This window comes from Dipodomys spectabilis, unplaced genomic scaffold (genome assembly GCF_019054845.1).
Source record: "Dipodomys spectabilis isolate Male_0828 unplaced genomic scaffold, ASM1905484v1 ptg000019l, whole genome shotgun sequence".
NCBI lineage: Eukaryota > Metazoa > Chordata > Mammalia > Rodentia > Heteromyidae > Dipodomys > Dipodomys spectabilis.
Window position 1 is genome coordinate 1,885,198 of NW_024870696.1, and position 19,006 is coordinate 1,904,203.

The 19,006-nt window shown below is 37.1% G+C and overlaps 1 protein-coding gene across 1 annotated transcript in view; it reads left to right on the forward strand.

Annotated features, from left to right (window-relative positions):
• Positions 1-19,006, forward strand: part of Hmcn1 (hemicentin 1) — a 432,339-nt gene that overhangs the window by 193,077 nt on the left and 220,256 nt on the right. The window lies entirely within an intron of this gene.

The window sequence follows — 19,006 nt, forward strand, 5'->3', positions numbered from 1 at the left end:
GATTTACATTTTTGCTTTTTAAGTTAAATAAATGTTCTCACCAATATATTTTAAATAAAATTTAAATTGCTTCTCATCTTGAAAGTTAAATCATTGTTAACATTTCTTTTTTGGTTGGTCATGTGGCTTGAACGCTGGGCCTGGGCACTGTCAGCTCTTCAGCTCAAAGCGAGCACTCTATCACTTGAGTCACAGCGCCACTTCTGGCTTTTTCTGCTTATGTGGTGCTGAGGAATTGAACCCAGGGCCTCACAAGGCAAGCACTCTCTACCACTTAGCCACCTTCCCAACCCCATAATTTTTATATACATGAATATTTTTATATACATGAATACTCACATTTTATTTTAAGTAAAGGAATAGTTAATCTTGAATTGTGCTCATGTTGACTAAATGTTCAGATAGTGTCTTGCTTGTATGGCTACAAGGCATATACATTATTCAGAACTATCAAATGAAGATAGTTTTTCTTTCAGTAGAATGATTTGACTTGTACATGTCTGCAGAGTAGCTGAAAGCCTTAATGTAGTGAGCAAATTACTGTCAGCAGTCCTTCATTGTTAAGCTGAATTATTTGGTTGCTCCTTTCACAAAATATTTAATTGTAAATCATCCATGTGGGAGACTGATTTCATCAGACTTGGTCTGGCTATTTGATTATGGTATTAGAAACAACTTTATAACATACAAAAAGTGATACTCTTGGATACATTTTAATAAGGTTATTTAAGAAGATCCCAGGATGGCAATTTTGAGGGGCTTTCATCATGAATGGATATTGAATTTTGTCAGAAACTTTTTATGTATCTATTGAGTTAAGCATGAACTTGTTGTTTCTTATTCTGTGATGTGCATTATTATATTTATTGTTTATGTTGAATCATCCTTATAGCTCTGGGATAAAGTCAACTTGATCATGGTTGAAAAAAAAAGAAAAAGATACCATTGCATTTCAAGGCTTATTCTTAGAATGTTAATTAATGACAGAAAAGTGAATGAGAATGAACAAAATGATTGACATCTGACTAGTTTTCTCCTTGGTAGCTAACCTATATTCTGCAGTTTGAATATGGTCTTTTGTTAGTTAATTGGGTGAAACTCTAGGGAAACATTGCATTTATAATTAATTCACTCCATTTTCCCCTGGTACATGCCTAGATGGTTTGAGTCAATTCAAGCAGAAACTTGGTTTTCTAGAACTCTGGAAGGGTTGTACCATACTAATATAGTAATGTTTTTCTTTTACCTGAAGTGTTTTAGAATAGTATTATAAAGCAAAATCAGTGATATTTTTTTGTTTCCTCAAGCTAATTTTTTGGTCCATCAGTATTCTCCTTAGTGTACTAATGGATAAGAATTCTCAAGCTTTTATGGGTGAAGAAATGTTCAGAGAACTTGTTTGTTTGAGACTATAGCTATGACTGCAAGGCCTAGCCATTGAGACATAGAACAGAGCTATCAGGGATCCTATTCCCCACCATGCCTCTACCACTGTGCTCATCCGGTAGGAACTAGGGAAAGTGTCCTTCCTAGTTCACAGTCTTAGGGCTATAGCTGCAGGTGCAAAGTCCTGGCTTCCCTTGAACCTGTCCTTCAGGAGCTAGGAAAGAGTCTAGCTGCGTCCTGCAGTTTTAGGGATGTAGCTACAGTGCAGTAATGCCCTCAAGACTCAGACCTCATTGGTGCTCACCCAGTAGGAACTAGCAATTTCCTTCCCAGCCCCATAATGTTAGGACTGAAGCTGGTGGTATAGAAGGCATTACCCAAGCTTGTCTCTAAGGAGCAGGGGAAGTCTCCATCTATGTCTTTCAGCTTCAGATGTTGGCTACCAGTTCCATAAGCCTTGTTCCTCATAAGAGCTTGTCCTACATGACCTACAGGCCGTCTATCCATGACTTGTAGCTTCACAACCACAGATACCAGTGCCACAAGCCCCAGTAGCACACAGGCTCAACTCATAAGATATTAGAGGCTAAATTACTATAGTTTACAGATGATAGGATTTTATATTAAGCAAAGACTCAATCAGAAAAGCTATTAGAACTTATAATCAAATTTAATAAAGTTATAGGATAAAATTAACACAAAAAGTAACATTTTCTACACTAGAATCTTGTTGGAGAAGAAAATTTTGCTTATTGGAAAGCACTCTTAAGCACAATAGCTGCTAAATAGGAATAAATTTAATGACAAAAGTGAAAATTATAGATCAATGATGAAAAAGTGTAAAGATACCAAGTAGAAACATATGTGGTGCTTATTGATAGGCTTAATATTGTTAAAATGACCCTATTACCCACAGTAATCTATAATCAATCTAATTCCTACTGAAATACCAATGACTTCTTTTACAGACATAGAATTCTGTTCCAGAAAACCAAACCAAACCAAAATAATAATGGAGACATCATTAAAATACCTGATTTTAAAACATACTATAAATCTATAGTTACTAAACCAGCATAGTACTACCAAAAAATAGACACATAGCTCAATGGATAGGATAGAAACCCAGACACTGTGTTCAAATACCTAACAAGAGCTCCAAGTAATAGAGTAAAGACTTCACTAACCTGCCTTGGCACTAGCGTCATTCATGCACAGTTAATGTAACTAGAATATGTCTTTTCACCTTACACACACACAAACAAAATACCTGTGAAATGGGAAACTATGTAATCTCTTTAAAAGAGGGGAACACTTTGAGACATTGTATATGGATTCCTTTTTTTTTTATTATTGTGAGAATACCATACAGAGGAGTTACAATTACATGGTCAAGATAATGAGTACATTTCTTATCAAGCATTGTTGCCTCCTCTTTGTTTCCCCTTCCCATACTCCCCCCACCTCCCCCAACCCGATCTTCCCCCCCCCCCACCAAAGTTGTAAAGTTTGTTTTTCAACATAATGACTTGTACATGTCATTGTTGCAATGGGTCCACCTGTATGCCTAGTTGAATGATTTGTTTTTGCCCTTCCCCTCCACAAATTACACCAACATCAAATACAGTGAAAGCAAAGGTTATATCGTGGGGGAGGGACATACAAAGCAACATAGAAATCATCTTATAAATATGTTAGAAACAATTCCATGAAAGAAAAAAACATTTAAATACGTATCTTGGGGTTCATTCCCCTAACATCAACTTATCTGACCTTTTCTGCTTGACTCATACATATACTTGTTATTGCAAATAAGAGAAACCATGGGACCTATGTTTCTTTGGGCCTGGCTTACTTCACTTAATATAATTTTTTCCAAATCTTTCCATTTTCTAACAAATGGGGCAATGTCATTCTTTCTGATGGAGGCATAGAATTCCATTGTGTATATATACCACATTTTCTTGATCCATTCATCTACTGAGGGGCATCTGGGTTGGTTCCATATCTTAGCTATGGTAAATAATGCTGCAATAAACATAGTTGTGCTGGTAGCTTTAGTGTGGTCTTGTTTGTAAACATTTGGGTAAATGCCCAATAGTGGGATTGCTGGGTCATAGGGGAGCTCTATGTGGAGTCTTTTGAGGTACCTCCATACTACTTTTCAAAGTGGTTGAACAAGAAACAACTGCCCAATAAATAAGAAGGCTAAAGACTTAAAGAGAAACTTCTCTGAAGAGGAAAGAAGGATGGCCAATAGATACATGAAGAAATGCTCAACCTCTCTAACCATAAAAGACATGCAAATCAAAACAGCATTGAGATTCCACCTCATCCCAGTTTGAATGGCTATAATCAAGAACTCTAATAACAACAGATGCTAGAGGGGATGTGGACAGAAGGAAACCTTACTACATAGTTGGTGGGAGTATAAACTTGTTCCACCACTATGGATTCCTTTTTAAAATATGACCCCTAAAGGCACTGGCAACAAAAGTAAAACCAGAAAAATAGTATTGTAGGAAACTGAAGCATCTACACAACAAAGGAAAATTGTCAACAGAATTAGGAGATCACCTACAGAACAGTAAAACAAATGTCAACTATGGGTTGATCCAATAATGGGCTGATTTCCAGACTATATAAATAACTCAAAAAGCTGAACACAAAGAATAAACACAAACAGAAACAAACCACCAAGCCCCACACTCCCTGTAAAATCACAAAACAAATAATCTAATTTTAAAATGAGATACAGAGTAGAGACTTCTTTAAAGACATACAAGTGATCAATGAGTATATCAAAAAAAAAGCTTGGGCTCACTACTCATTAGAAAATGTGAGTCACAGGGCTGGGAGGTGGCTCAGTGGTAGAGTGCTTGTGTTGCATGCATGAGGCCTTGGGTTCAATTCCTCAGCACCACATAAGCAAAAAAAAAAAACAAACAAACACCGGAAGTAGTGCTGTGGCTCAAATGGTAGAGTGCTAGCCTTGAGCTGAAGAGCTGAGGGACAGCGTCCAAGCCCAGAGTTCAGGCCCCACGACCGGAACCAAAAAATAAAAATAAAAATAAAAAATAAAAAAGGAAATGTGAGTCAGAACCAGAATGAGATCTCATCTCACTCCTCTTAGAATGGCTATCATAAAAAATGCAAACAAACAAAAAAATAACAAATCCTTACTACTGTGAGGGGAATGTAAATCATTGTAGCCATTATGAGAAGCATTATAGAGATTTCCCCCAAGAAAATTAAAAATATTCTATGATCCAGCAATTTCACTAATGAGTTTATTCCCCAAGGAAATGACACCATCAAACAGAAACATGCATTCCCAGTTATTGTGCCACTATTCACAGCAGTTAAATATGGAAACAAACCAGCTGCTCATCAGTGGGTGAGTGGGTAGAGAAATTTAGTACATAGAAATAATGGAACATCATCTACACTAAAACAAATGAGAAAAGTGACATAAGAGAAAGGAGACAGACACAGAAGGGTTAATTGTTCTTATTGTCACTCATTTGTAGAGCTACAAGTCAATCATACAGAAGAATTGAATGGAATAGTGTTCCCTAGAAACTGGGAAAGGCAGTGGGAGATGGAAAATTCATTAAGGTCTACAATAACAGATTGGAGTTTCTTCAGTAATGTCTTTTTGTACTAAAGAACAGGAAGGTAACTATTGGTTATAACATTCTATGATACATATCAAAGTAACCAGAAAAGTATAAAATGATTAATGTTCAACTAGAAACATTCACTCTTCTGATGGAATCATTATGTTTTGTGTATATTATTGAACTACTATAATGTACCCATAAAGACATGTAATATTACATCTTAATAAAAAGATGAAAATCATGTATTATAATACAAATCAGAATTAGAGGCATTAATACTACATAAAAATAAAATCAAGCGTATTATGCATAAATTTGAGAAACCTTTCCTAATGTTAAGGAAAAGAATTGATGACTGAATAAAAATAAGGCTTTTTAGAAAACAGATATTAGAAATGGAAAACTAAACTACAATCTAAGATTTATAGGTGCCAACAAAGTCAACCCAAAGTAATACAATAGTCAAAAGTATAAATGAAGAAAATTGTTCTTGGTAGATGAACAATGCATCTTATTAAGTAAGATAAGAAAAATCAGGCCAGGGGCCAGTGGCTCACGCCTAGCTACTCAGGTGGCTGAGATCTAAGGATCACAGTTCAAAGCCAGCCCAGGCAGGAAAGTCCATGAGACTCTTATCTCTAATAAACCATTAGAAAACTGGAAGTGGTGCTCTAGCTCAAGCGGTACAGCGCTCGCCTTAAGCTGAAGAGCTGAGGGATAGTGACCAAGCCCAGAGTTCAAGACCCATGACCGACAAAAAAAAAAAAAAAAATCAAAGAAAGGAGAACTTTCTAGCTGAAATTTCACAGCACTTAAATGAAGAAAACCTTCCAGAAACATACAAACTTAATCATTGCTTTGTGAACAGAGAGATGAAATCATTCTGATGTAAGACTTAACAAATATACTAGAGATTAATTGCGGCATATATCTCTCATATTTTGTCCCTTAGGATCTAAAGACTTTTTTTTTTCATTGTGGGAAGAATTATTCTTTATCTTGAGGGAGGGGGAGGGAGGAATAGAGTGAGATCAAATTCTCCTTTCCTTATCATTTATCAGGTCATATGACCTACAAGATCTACTAATAAGTTTCCATGGGACTCTGACTTGATTTTGGCAGGATCATGGACTTTATAGAGCCTAGCAGTAAAACTAATGTACCCTTGTTCTTTTCCCACCATTCCAACAGACTTTAGCAGTGTTAGCTTCCCAGCTGCTCTTGTTTTTTGAGTATCAAGTCTCTTTTCATTTTTGTTTCTAAAAATATGACTCCAATGAATCCCTTTCTGCTGACATTAATCACCACTGATTTATGTTGTTTGCATTTCAGAGTCCTAAACTGACAATAATAAGAGAGATACATGTAATTTTGAAAGAAAAGATTGGGGTCCAATACCTTACCATCTTTCAAAAGGACATCCCTTAAATATTTAAGGGCTCTGAAAGAATACCAATCATACAGCCCTAAATGCTTTATTGAAAATGTAAGTTAATGCCTGAGATATATATTTTTTAAAGGAAAAGAAATAAAAAATATGGGAGGCCATGATACAGAGAACCATTGATTTGTCCTTTGTAATTTACCAGGCCCATTACCTTGAGATATAAAGTGACACTAGAAACTATTTGAATAAGCTGCCCTGAGGAGCAATTGAGAATGCAGTATAGTCATTATGAGAATTCTTCACCATGAAGATAATAGTATAACTCAATAAAGAGAATTGCTGGGGGAAATATTTCCCTCAAGCAGGATTTACCATGGGGCTCAGTATTTATCTATACAAGCTCTCAAATAGAAGCCATCCACCACTGCTCTGCTAAACAATGGACCCATGTATATAAAAATGTTATTGTGACTGTTAGATGGATGTGGAATGATAGATTGCATTTTAACATAGGCTTGAATTCAGGGCCTGAGCACTGTCCCTTAGCACTTTTTTTGTTCAAGGCTAGTGCTTTACCTCTGGAGCCACAGCTTCACTTGCAGCTTGTTTGCATTTTATTGAAGATAGGGTCTGGTGGACTGTCCTGCCTAGTCTAGCTTTGAACCTCAATATCAGATCTCAGACTCCTGAATAGTTAGGATAACAGATGTGAGCCATAGCTGGCTTATTTTTAAAGTGTGTATAGTTAAAATGGGTAATGCTCCTGCTAATTTTACTAGGCATTAAATGTTGTATGGTAATAGGTTTCTTCCATTTTCTAAAAGTTCTTTGAATATTTAGTCATTTTTATATTTAGAGTAAGAACACAAAAATAGTATAAATGAAGAAATAAGAAAAGAATGACCTCCTTCCTTCTTTGCTTTCTTTCCTTCATACCACCATCCTTATCCATTTTCCTCCCTTCCTCCTTTTATCTCTTCCTCTTCTTGGTTCCTCTCTCTTCTTTTCCTCACTATGTAATTCAGATTGATCTTGAATCTTTGATCTTCTTTGAACTCTCAAGTTCTGGGATCACACGAATGCACCACCATTGCTACATTGCTATTTTCATATGTCAAAACCCCCAGATACTATAACCCAATTTTCTTCCATCTTTGTGTAATCATGGCCCCGAGCTCCCACCAAGAAAGTTGTAACACATTCTTGAATCTCTTATTTGTGAACAGAACTATTTATTTTTTCAGAACTTACTTTAATTAATGAAACCTTCTAGTAGAAAACTTTGCTTTTGAGAAGTCTGGCTATTAGAAATGTTATTATCCTAGAATTACTAGTCATCTAGAAATTTTTTCAGGAGCATGGTTATTTGTTTCATCTGAACACTGTTTTTCGAGTTTGAGATACTAAATGCATAAAATTTACCTGATGTCCCTTAGTACCAAGATTATAACCTTATTTAGTCCTCACATAATATTACTCATATCTGGACAGCTTGTTTAGGAAGTTTAATTCATATCTATATGGTATCAGAAGCTGTTCTAGGTATTTTAGAAATCTCTGTTACTTAATATGTATCTTTTTGTGTGTCGGGGGGGTCCGGTTGTGGGGCTTGAACTCTGGGCCTGGGCGCTGTCCCTCAGCTCTTCAGCTCAAGGCTAGTGCTCTACCACTTGAGCCACAGCACCACTTCCGGCTTTTTTCTTTTTGCTTATGTGGTGCTGAGGAATCGAACTCAGGGCCTCATGCATGCAAGGCAAACGCTTTACCACTGAGCCACCTTCCCAGCCCCCCTTAATATGTATCTTTCACAGGGACTTTCTTGTAAATTAAAAAATGTCATGAAGCAATATGATGTTAAATGTCAAGTTACATCATTTGACAGTACAAAAATGAATTTTGAAAGCAAATAGAATAGGAATTTTATAGTACTATAGTACAAAATAAGTTGCATTAAATCTTTTCTGAACTGAATTGAGGTCTAACTAAAGGAACAAATACAGAATTTTAATCAATAAGTAAATTTTCTTGTAAGTAAAGTTTCTTGCTCACTTGATTTATCTGCCAAATGTTGAGTACTGTCCTGATGCTTAGGGGCCAGTTTATCGCACACAGCAGTCCCATACATTAAAATATGAGTAACTATCACATTTCACTTTCTTTTTGCCTATTATCCAAAGAAACTATATTGTATAAAGATGTGAGAGCATTTTCATCATGCATGGAACAAATTATCTCTCTCTAAAACTTAAAAGGCAGAAATACTACTATATATTTAAATAGAACTTGTAAAAAAAAAAGTTAAATGTTAGACTTATTTAGGTTGCCAAAGGCAAACAATGTGGATGCCTCAGTGAATATTTCAAGGGCATAAGGAAAATTGGTCTAAGAAGGTTATATCCTACAAGCATCTTAATTCTCAACAAAAATGGATCATGGGAATATGCATAGTAAGCCTAACTAGTGGCTTTAAAGTAGCTTGCAAAAATAATATCTAGTTGCTAGAGGTTAAATGCTGGGTTGGACCAGGCAGGGAAGACACTCAATCTTTCTTTGTAAGACTGTTAGGAAGAGGCAGAGTAGAGAAGTCAGCAGGCCTGTCAGCCCGCTGAATTTTGCATATGTAGCTTGTAGGTCACCTTTGAAAGATGTTGGATTCATGGCATGGCTTATAGCTTCTTATCCTCACAAGTTGTGTTATTATTTCCTATGGTTTTCACTCAGAATTGTTGATCACAGAAGTGTGTTGTTTATCCACACCAACAATCAAATCTCTGACTCTGAACATTCACAGAATGTGGTTCTGATTGGGTTAGTTAATACTTTGGGTTAGCATCAGACCCCACAAGTCAAGGGCTCAGTTCCAAAGAATGCACCCATTGCAGACACCAATCACAAATTCCAGAACTTCTTCCTTCTGTGTCATAAGTTATATATCTCAGGTTCCCATGACTACCTCCTAAGGGGTGGATACTTTTCTAGAACAGCTCACATAATCCAAGAAGTTTTTATTGTCAACGATAAACACTTTATACTGATCTGTTTCACATATTTATGTTTTATTGTTATTATAAAGGTGCTATAATCACATAATGTCACCCCTCCATTTCTATTATTGTTGTTAAGTAGTTGCACAAAGAGATTACAGTTCCATAAGTCAGGTTAAGAGTACAATGCATCTTGATTATTGTCACTCCTTCCATTGTTTACATCCATTTCCGTTTCCCATTCCTACCCTCAAGTTACATAGTTGAATTTTTCATTTGCTCATCCTTTCTCCAGTTCCATTTTACTAATAAAGGTTATATTTGAGAATCCAGGTGAAGAAGTACATAGGTATGGTTTGGAAGGGTCCTGAGCAGAGCTTCTGTCCCTGTGGAATCTGGTATCCCAGTTTCTCACCTGTGGTTAATTTGTTTCCCTGAGATTCTGAGCCATGTTGGACAATGAAACCACTCTGGGTTCATTTGTAGCTGGTCAGTTGCAACAACAGGTAACAATGATTTGGCATCTGAAGCGGAGCCAATCTTATACTACTGAGTTGAATGAGAACAGCCATCTTCTGCCTGGTAGAGAATTGCTCTGTCTGGGAAATACTTCCACACACTTGGAGTTAGAAGATTGGGTTGTGTGGTATGTGAGGTGAGGAAGAAGAGTTTTCTTTTTTAAAAAATAAGCACAACTACGGACAGCCAAATGGATGGGATGCCTAGGGCAAGGTGTGGAGGGGTTGGGCAGCAGGAGTTTCATTCCATCTCTAGGCACCTCATAGTATTCAACAAGGAAACTCTCTAAGCTTCGTAGTTTAGGGATCTGGTGAGACTCCATCACAGAGGCATGATGGATTACATCATTGACCTTTGGCAGTAATCTCTTTGTTCAGCCTGTTTCTCCTCCCTGGAAGTCATTAGGTTAAGACAGAAGGTTCAAGCCCTGTCAACTTAGGCTTTCTGGTGGCCAGTCCAAATCCCTGTTGCTACCTTGGAGGCCCCAGCCTTCATTAGCTTTCAAAACAAGATATTCTTATTACTTGGGAGATTCCAAATGATTATTGGAACCCCATGCCAGGAATGGAGACCAAAACAAACAGACTTTTTTTAAAAAAAATGTGTAATATGGCATTGTTGGCATCTGTATTTTATCTTAAGGGAGTGGAATTACTGCTTAGTAGATAGTTAGTGACTGACTAGGGAGTGAGTAACGTAACCAAGTTACAAAGTCAGTAGATGGCAGAACCCACATCTGAACAAGGTCTTTTCATCATTCTGCATCTTATATGGAAATGCCCATGTGTGCCTACAACTGATACAGAGTGCAGATTGGTAGAGGAAAGTGAAGAAAAGAGAAATGAAGATTTGCTGGGACTGGTTAAAAAACAAACAAGCAAACAAGAAAGGTACAAAGTAGCCTCAGGTCCCTATCTCTTATAAAGAAACAGAAATGCCAACCTTGTGTGTGATGGTTTATTTGAAGAAATTACTGCTCCTGTCATGCTTCATAGCATGGACCAGGTATATTGCTATACTTTGGCAAATCCTTTGACTTAGATCACAGGAGAGTAGCTGCTAAGGAGAGTTCTAAGCAAGAGAGGAAGAGAAGGACACAAGAGACAGACAGAGGCAGGGAGAGACAGACAGACAGAGACAGGGAGAGGAGAGGAGAACGTTGAGCAAGAGAGGGAAGGAGAAATGAAGATAGAGTGAGAGAGAGAGAGAGAGAAGAGGGGAAGGAAGATGGGGAAGAGGTGGAGAGGAAGATTGAGAAAGAGAAGGAGAGAGGAAGGATAGAGTGAGCAAGGGAGAGAAAGAAGGAGTGGGGAGAGAGGGGGGAAGGGAGAAGGAAAGAGGACAAGAGACCTATAAACATCTTACCTAAACCATCACAAAGGGAAGATGTAAGGTGACCACACTGAGCTCTCCCAGGCAGGGCCTGGCTGGGTGAGGTTTGTGACTTCAGTGGTGACATGATCTCTGGCATGTAGTAGTGTTGCATGGGTCTGTGGGAAGACTGGAACAGAAGCAGATTGCTTAGGCATAGAAACTTTTAAAGATATTAATGCATACTAGAAATTATTTAATTAAAATTTGTCCAAGTATTGATTGCGTTCATGAATTATTACTTGAGACATTATTTTTTGATGCACAAAATAAATTATATCTAAAGGTTAGAGATCTATAATAGTAAATAAATAATGTACTTTCATGAAGAAGTACTTTTTATGATGGTTAAAAAAGAAGAATTGCATCAGAGCTAATACTAGAAAGTTGGATAATGATGAGCTGTGTGATGTGAAAGCACTGGGCTATTGAGAACAGCTCTGATAGGAGATGATGATGACGACGACGATGATGATGATGATGATGATGATGATAACTTCATTTATCAGGCAGCAACACACTGCCTCAATCATGCAGGTATGCTCTTTTTCACGATGTGAAACAAATAACAGAAGATACATTATTTTTCATCTGTTTGACCATTTGTTTATTCATTCATTTACTTGCCAGTAAGTTGTCATTCGGTGTTTTTTGCTATTGATGGAAATAAGAATGAAACAACCCTGTACTTCCCACAAAGCCCATAATGTGAGCTAAGCACACAGCTCAGTTGTGACGCCCTTGCCTGACATGCTCGTGGCCTTGAGTCTCATACTCAGTACCACATCCGTGCACAGGTACAGATGTCCATGTGCACACACAAACAACACAAACTTCCATAAAATGATAAAGGAGCTAAAACAAATATTTGTAGCACAATGTGATAAGTGTCATAGAGCCCTTACTTTCTGTCTGGCTGTGATGAATAGTGGACTTCCCAGAGGAGATGGTCCCTGAGGTGTTCTCTGGAGGACATGGAATCCTTTGCCAGGTGGCAATCAGGAAAGTATTCCTGAATGGAGAAACACCCATGCACCCGGCCCTGGAAGAATGGGAATACAGAACCTTGGCTTGTTGAGCACAGGGCCCAATGGAACAGGGAGTCCCATTCTCACACTAGTGTGGTTTTCTCTTCCCTGCTCTCCTCTGCAAGCCTGTATATAATACACTGAGGAATCATTTAGATATGTGGTTTTATGACACTGGCTCAGTGACAACGGAAGATAATGTGGGCATCACAGGGATGCTCTGGGTAAAGAAAGGAAGAGAAGCTACAGCTTCAGTCTGATAGACTGGAAATAAAAGGATGGGAAAAAAATTGTAGCCATGATAAATAGAAGCTGGAAGGGAGCAATGAGGGAGTCAGGGAGTGACTGTGGAAGGAATGGATGTGGTGAGTGTCAGCTGTTGGTGGATTTCTGAGGCACATTCACTATGCTTGCTTTCTGATAAAATAAGCTCAAAGGAGCAAATACATTTGTTAAGCAACATAAACCAGCTGTCAGATTTTAAAGAGTTTTCTTCAAGAAGTGTTATGGAGTTCTAGTTTCCTATGATCTTGGTTCTAATATTCATGTATTATTGGTGTGAAAATAACCCTTTTTATATACCACAATTAAGTTTTGCCAGTCAAAAGATACTGGTGTATTTGAGTCTGGGTCAATAAGATATGTATACTCATATGTTAGATTCCAGTAGTCTCAACAGACCATGAACTAATAATGCTAATTATTATTTGTCACTTTATCTAAGCCAAAGCAAATCTAGGCTTTGGCTTGTCTCTCTTATTTGGAAATTCTGTAATTTTTTTATAAACTGGAGACAAGAAAAATGATCGTTGAAAAATGTTTTTCAATTATCAATGCTAGCTATCATTATTTGAAGATTTTCCAAGAGAGATAGAGTAATATTTCTTAAAGTTCCATTCTTGTTAGCTAACATAGATTTTGTCTTAAGTATTTTGACTAATTGCTACTCCTCACCCAACCTCCTAAATTCACATTTTTTGTTAATGAAAGAAAAAGTAACACCATTAAATACCCACATTAAGATATAAATAATCTTGAGTTCCTTAAAATGTATACCAATGCAACAAATATTTTCTCCATCTATATCTTTACAAACTTGCATAGGAAAATATAAATTATAGATTTTTTTAAGAAGGTAAATCTTGATACATATTTGTCATTAAGATTCTTTCATTAAAATGGAATCTAGCCCTAATTTTTCATTTTGTATCTTTGAAATTTTCCTTAAAAAAACTGGCTGAATTTCATTTATGACATTGGTGTTTGGGTCTGGAACTTTCTGGCAAGTTTAGCAGGAAACAACCAAGATGAATTTCTGTCCAGTTGGTTGCCTGTGTGATTTGTTCACAAAGCGCCACCTACTGGTACATCATTGAATTCACAGTCTGCATGGTTTTCCAGGGCTATCCAAATAGACAATGATAGAAATTTTCTGTCTTGACTGTGATTCAAGTACTCACTACCTACTCGTGAAAGGTGAGCACTTACAATACAAATAGTACACCTAGTGCACTTGTTTTGAATTTTAATTTTAAGTAATTTAAAGTATCTAAATAGACATAAGTGGCTATAGATATGAATATCATATTGGACAGTGAAACTCTCATTGTTTTTGAACAAAGAAAGGCAGAAATAGCAAGGAATTTATGAAACTTACTAGAACTGCCATGTTAATAAAACATGATCTTAAAACTACCTTTGAAGACATGTTGTAACTAGATCTCCATATTTCTGCTGATGAGCTAACATTTGAAATGCTACCTTTTGATTTTATTTTTTCTTTGCTTTGATACAAGTTCTGTCCTCAAGCTCACAATCCTCTTGCCATAACTTCCTAAATTCTGGGATTACAGACATGAGCCAGCATGCAAGGCTGGGAAGACTACATTTGATTCCCTATCTTGGAGATTTCAGTGGCCTTTCCTAAGAAACCTACTTCTGGATTTATGATGGTTGTTTTGGTTTGCTTGGTTAATTGTTTCAGTTTTCATCCTTTGCTCCTTGGAAGAAATTTCCTGGCCACTTAAGAGGAACTCTTTGTAGACAAGGAAATGTTAAATATATTCCATTGCCATCTCTTATAGTTGAAAACTAAGGAAAAGTTAAGTGAGCAAACACATTTGCCTGCTATAAATCATGCTCAGTAATATTTTTTCTTGGCCTTGTGCAAGTTACATGCTTTTTTGGGGGGGGGGTTATAAGTTAGCATCAGGGCTTAGGGCAGAGTTTCCTTACCCCGTTACCATCCCCCCTTTTGCTTACGGCTGGTGCTCTGCCACTTGAGTCAAAGCTCCACTTCTGGCTTTTTGGTAATTAATTGGAAAGAAGAGTCTCATTAACTTTTCTACCTGTGCTGGCTTCAAAATGTGAGCCTCAGATTTCTGCTTCCTGAGTAGCTAGGATTATAAGTGTGATCCACCATCCTCAATGGTTTTCATTATGTTTGTTTTATTTTTTAGCTTCTATTTTAAGGTGATTCAGTAGTAACTACATTTCCAGATATTGGTGTTGGTCAGGGCTGTCGGATACAATTAGATGGGAAAATGTATAATGAGTTTAAAATTTTATTTTAAACCAACTATTTCTTGCTCTTCCTGGTACCAGGAATCATTTCTATTGAATCTCGTTGCTGTTAAGTTAGGAGGATTCTTTGAGGGTAAAAAACACAGGAGTCTTGGTTGATCCTGAGTATATTGGATAACCAAACAGATCTCCGTAATTCTATGGTGCCACATGGACACCAAAAGGTCAGAGGTGCCTTTGTGCTCTTTCATTATTTCTGTAGGAACATTCGATGGATTCATTGTTTTCTAGAGTACCAGGAAAGGGTGGAGATCTGTCATTAATTAGCTTGTGTCATTAAGGAGAAAAAAATCGCAACAGGAAAGAAAACATTTCTCAAGATGATTGATGAAGTCATTCTCTAATGGCCAGAATTACTTCACTAAGTGTAAATTTTATTTTATGATAACCACATGCTCATTATGTCATCATAACTTTTTAAACATCTGTCAGGTGACATATGTAAGAGCATGATTTTTTCCTAACAGTAAAAGAAAAAATGATTTATTTTTATTGAAATTTTGACTACAATTTAAATATCCAAAACCACCATCAATTTTAAAGCACAATAAGTATTATAAGTAGTTGTCTGAGAAGAATATGCAACTATGAGATGTGAGGAGATTTTGTTTAACATGCACAGATGTATCTTGTTGCTTATTTTTTGCTTTCCTTTTCAAATAATAAAAGGTTAATAAATAGAGAAAAATTTATATAGTACCTACCTAGTGCCAGGGTTTTTCCTAAGAGGATAACCCTGGCAGGGAGTAGAGTCATTATCCATGTTTAAGTATAGACAGGTACCTTGCAACCAGCAAGGCCTATACTTTGATAATTTGTTTAATCTTTGTAATAATAAGTGTATTATCCTTAAGTAGTTGTACAAGGATTCACATTCAGTGAAGCTGTGCATCTTAAAAAAGTCACCCCTTTTTACTTATTTATTAATTTCTTTTTTTATTGTGAGAATACCCTACGGAGGGGTTACAATTACATGGGCAAGATAACGAGTACATTTCTTATCAAGCATTGTTGCCTCCTCTTTGTTTCCCCTTCCCATCCCTTCCCATACACCCCCCACCTTCCTCCACCTGATCCTCCCCCCCCCCCACCAAAGTTGTAAAGTTCATTTTTCTACATAATGACTTGTACATCTCATTGTTGCAATGGGTCCACCTGTATTCCTAGTTAAACGATTTGTTTTTTTCACATCCCCTCCACAAATTATACAAACATCAAATACAGTGAAAGCAGAGGTTATTTCATGGGGGAGGGACATATAAAGCAACATAGAAATCATCTTATAAATATGTTAGAAACAATTGCATGAAAGGAAAAAAAAACAAAAAACATTTGAATACTTATCTTGGGTTTCATTTTGCTTAACATCAACTTATCTGATCTTTTCTGCTTGACTCAGACATATACTAGTTATTGCAAATAAGGGAAACCATGGGACCTATGTTTCTTTGCGCCTGGCTTACTTCACTTAATATAATTTTTTCCAAGCCTTTCCATTTCCTAACAAATGGGGCAATGTCATTCTTTCTGATGGAGGCATAGAATTCCATTGTGTATATATACCACATTTTCTTGATCCATTCATCTATTGAGGGGCATCTGGGTTGGTTCCATATCTTAGCTATGGTAAATAATGCTGCAATAAACATAGTTGTGCTGGTAGCTTTAGTATGGTCTTGTTTGTGATCATTTGGGTAAATGCCTAAAAGTAGGATTGCTGGGTCATAGGGGAGCTCTATGTGGAGTCTGTTGAGGAACCTCCATATTGCTTTCCAAAGTGGTTGAACAAGTTTACACTCCCACCAACAATGCAGTAAGGTGCCCTTCTGTTCACATCCCCTCCAGCATCTGTTGTTATTAGAATTCTTGATTCTAGCCATTCTAATTGGGATGAGGTGGTATCTCAATGTTGTTTTGATTTGCATTTCTTTTATGGCTAGAGAGGTTGAGCATTTCTTCATGTGTCTATTGGCCATCCTTCTTTCCTCTTCAGAGAAGTTTCTCTTTAAGTCTTTAGCCCACTTATTTATTGGGCAGTTGTTTCTTTGAATATTTGTTGTTGGGGGATTTAATTTTTTGAGTTCCAGGTATATTTTAGATATGAGACCCTTGTCCGTTATATGGCTAGTGAAGATCTTCTCCCAATCTGTGGGCTTTCTATTTATCTTGCTAGCTATGCACTTTGGCATACAGAAGCTCTGAAATTTCATGCAATCCCATTTGCCCCACCTTTCTTTGATTTGTTGTGTTTCTGGGTCTCTATGAAGAAAATTCGGCCTGTGCCAAGGAGATCCAGGGTTTCTCCTATTCTGTCCTGTAATGTTTTCAGGATGTCTGCTTTGACTCTGAGGTCTTTGATCCATTTGGAGTTGATTCTGGTGCAGTGTGATATATAAGGATCTAGCTTTAGTTTTCTATAAGTAGTTAACCAATTTTTCCAGCACCATTTACTGAAGAGGCTGTCTTTCTTCCATTCTATTTTTTTAGCTCCCTTATCGAAGATTAGATGGCTATAGGTCTTTAGGTTCATTTCTGACTTTTCAATTATATTCCATTGGTCCTGAGGTCTGTTCTTGTGCCAGTACCAAGCTGTTTTGATTAGTATGGCTTTGTAGTAGAGTTTGAAATTTGGTATTGATATTCCTCTAGCACTGTTCTTTCTGTTAAGGATCATTTTTGGTATTCGGGGTCTTTTATTGTTCCATATGAACTTTTGGATTACCTCTTCTATTTCCTTGAAGAATGAGCTTGGAATATTGACAGGTATCACATTGAATTTGGAGATAGCCCTGAGAAGTAATGCCATTTTCATGATGTTGATCTTCCCAATCCAGGAGCATGGGAGTTTTTGCCACTTTCTAAGTTCTATTTTGATTTCTTTTTTCAGGTTTTTAAAGTTTTTATCATAGAGATCCTTCACTTCTTTGGTTAAGTTAATTCCTAGGTATTTTATTTTTTGTGCGGCTATTACAAATGGATTTGCTTTCCTAATTTCAGCCATACTTTTCTCATTGTTGGCATACAGAAAAGCCATTGATCTTTTGAGGGTTAATTTTGTACCCTGCTACTTTGCCAAAGTTTTGAATCACCTTGAGTAATTTGGGAGCGGAGTCCATGGTATTTTGTGTGTGTGTGTGTGTGTGTGTGTGTGTGTGTGTGTGTGTGAAAGTACTGTACAGAAGTGTTACAATTACATGGGCAAGATAATGAGTTCATTTCTTTTTTTTTTTTTTTTTTTGGTCGTGGGGCCTGAACTCTGGGCCTGGGTGCTGTCCCTCAGCTCTTCAGCTCAAGGCTAACACTCTACCACTTAAGCCACAGCGCTACTTTCGGCTTTTTTCTTATGTGGTGCTGAGGAATCGAACCCAGGGCCTCAAGCATGCAAGGCAAGTGCTCTACCACTGAGCCACCTTCCCAGCCCATGAGTTCATTTCTTATTAAGCATTGTAGCCTCCTCCTTTGTTTACCCTTCCCATCCCTTCCCATCCTCCCCCCACTTCTCCCACCCAATCCTCCTCCCCCCCACCAAAGTTGTAAAGTTTGTTTTCAACATAACGACTTGTACATCTCATTGTTGCAATGGGTCCACCTGTATCCCTATTTAAACAATGTTTTTTTTCTTCTCCTCTTCAAATTATACCAACATCAAATACAGTGAAAACAGGGGTTATACAGTGGGGGAGGGACATACAAAGCAACAAAGAAATCATCTTATAAATGTGTTAGAAACAATCGCATGAAAGACAAAAAACATTTGAATACATATCTTAGGGTTCATTTCCCTAACATCAACTTATCTGACCTTTTCTGCTTGTCTCAGACATATACTAGATATTGCAAATAAGGGAAACCATGGGACCTATGTTTCTTTGGGCCTGACTTACTTCACTTAACATAATTTTTTCCATGGGATTCTTTAAATACAAGGTCATGTCATCTGCAAAGAGGGATAGTTTTACTTCTTATCTATTAATTTAAATGTTACCCCTTTTAACATTCTCATTCAATCCTCCAAACTCCCCCTTTCCTCACTTTTCATAATTTTGCAAGATATCGATTAAATTTTTTGTCATTTAACAAAGTAGTTTATGTATACAAGCATCTTGATGTGTGTGACACCTGCAG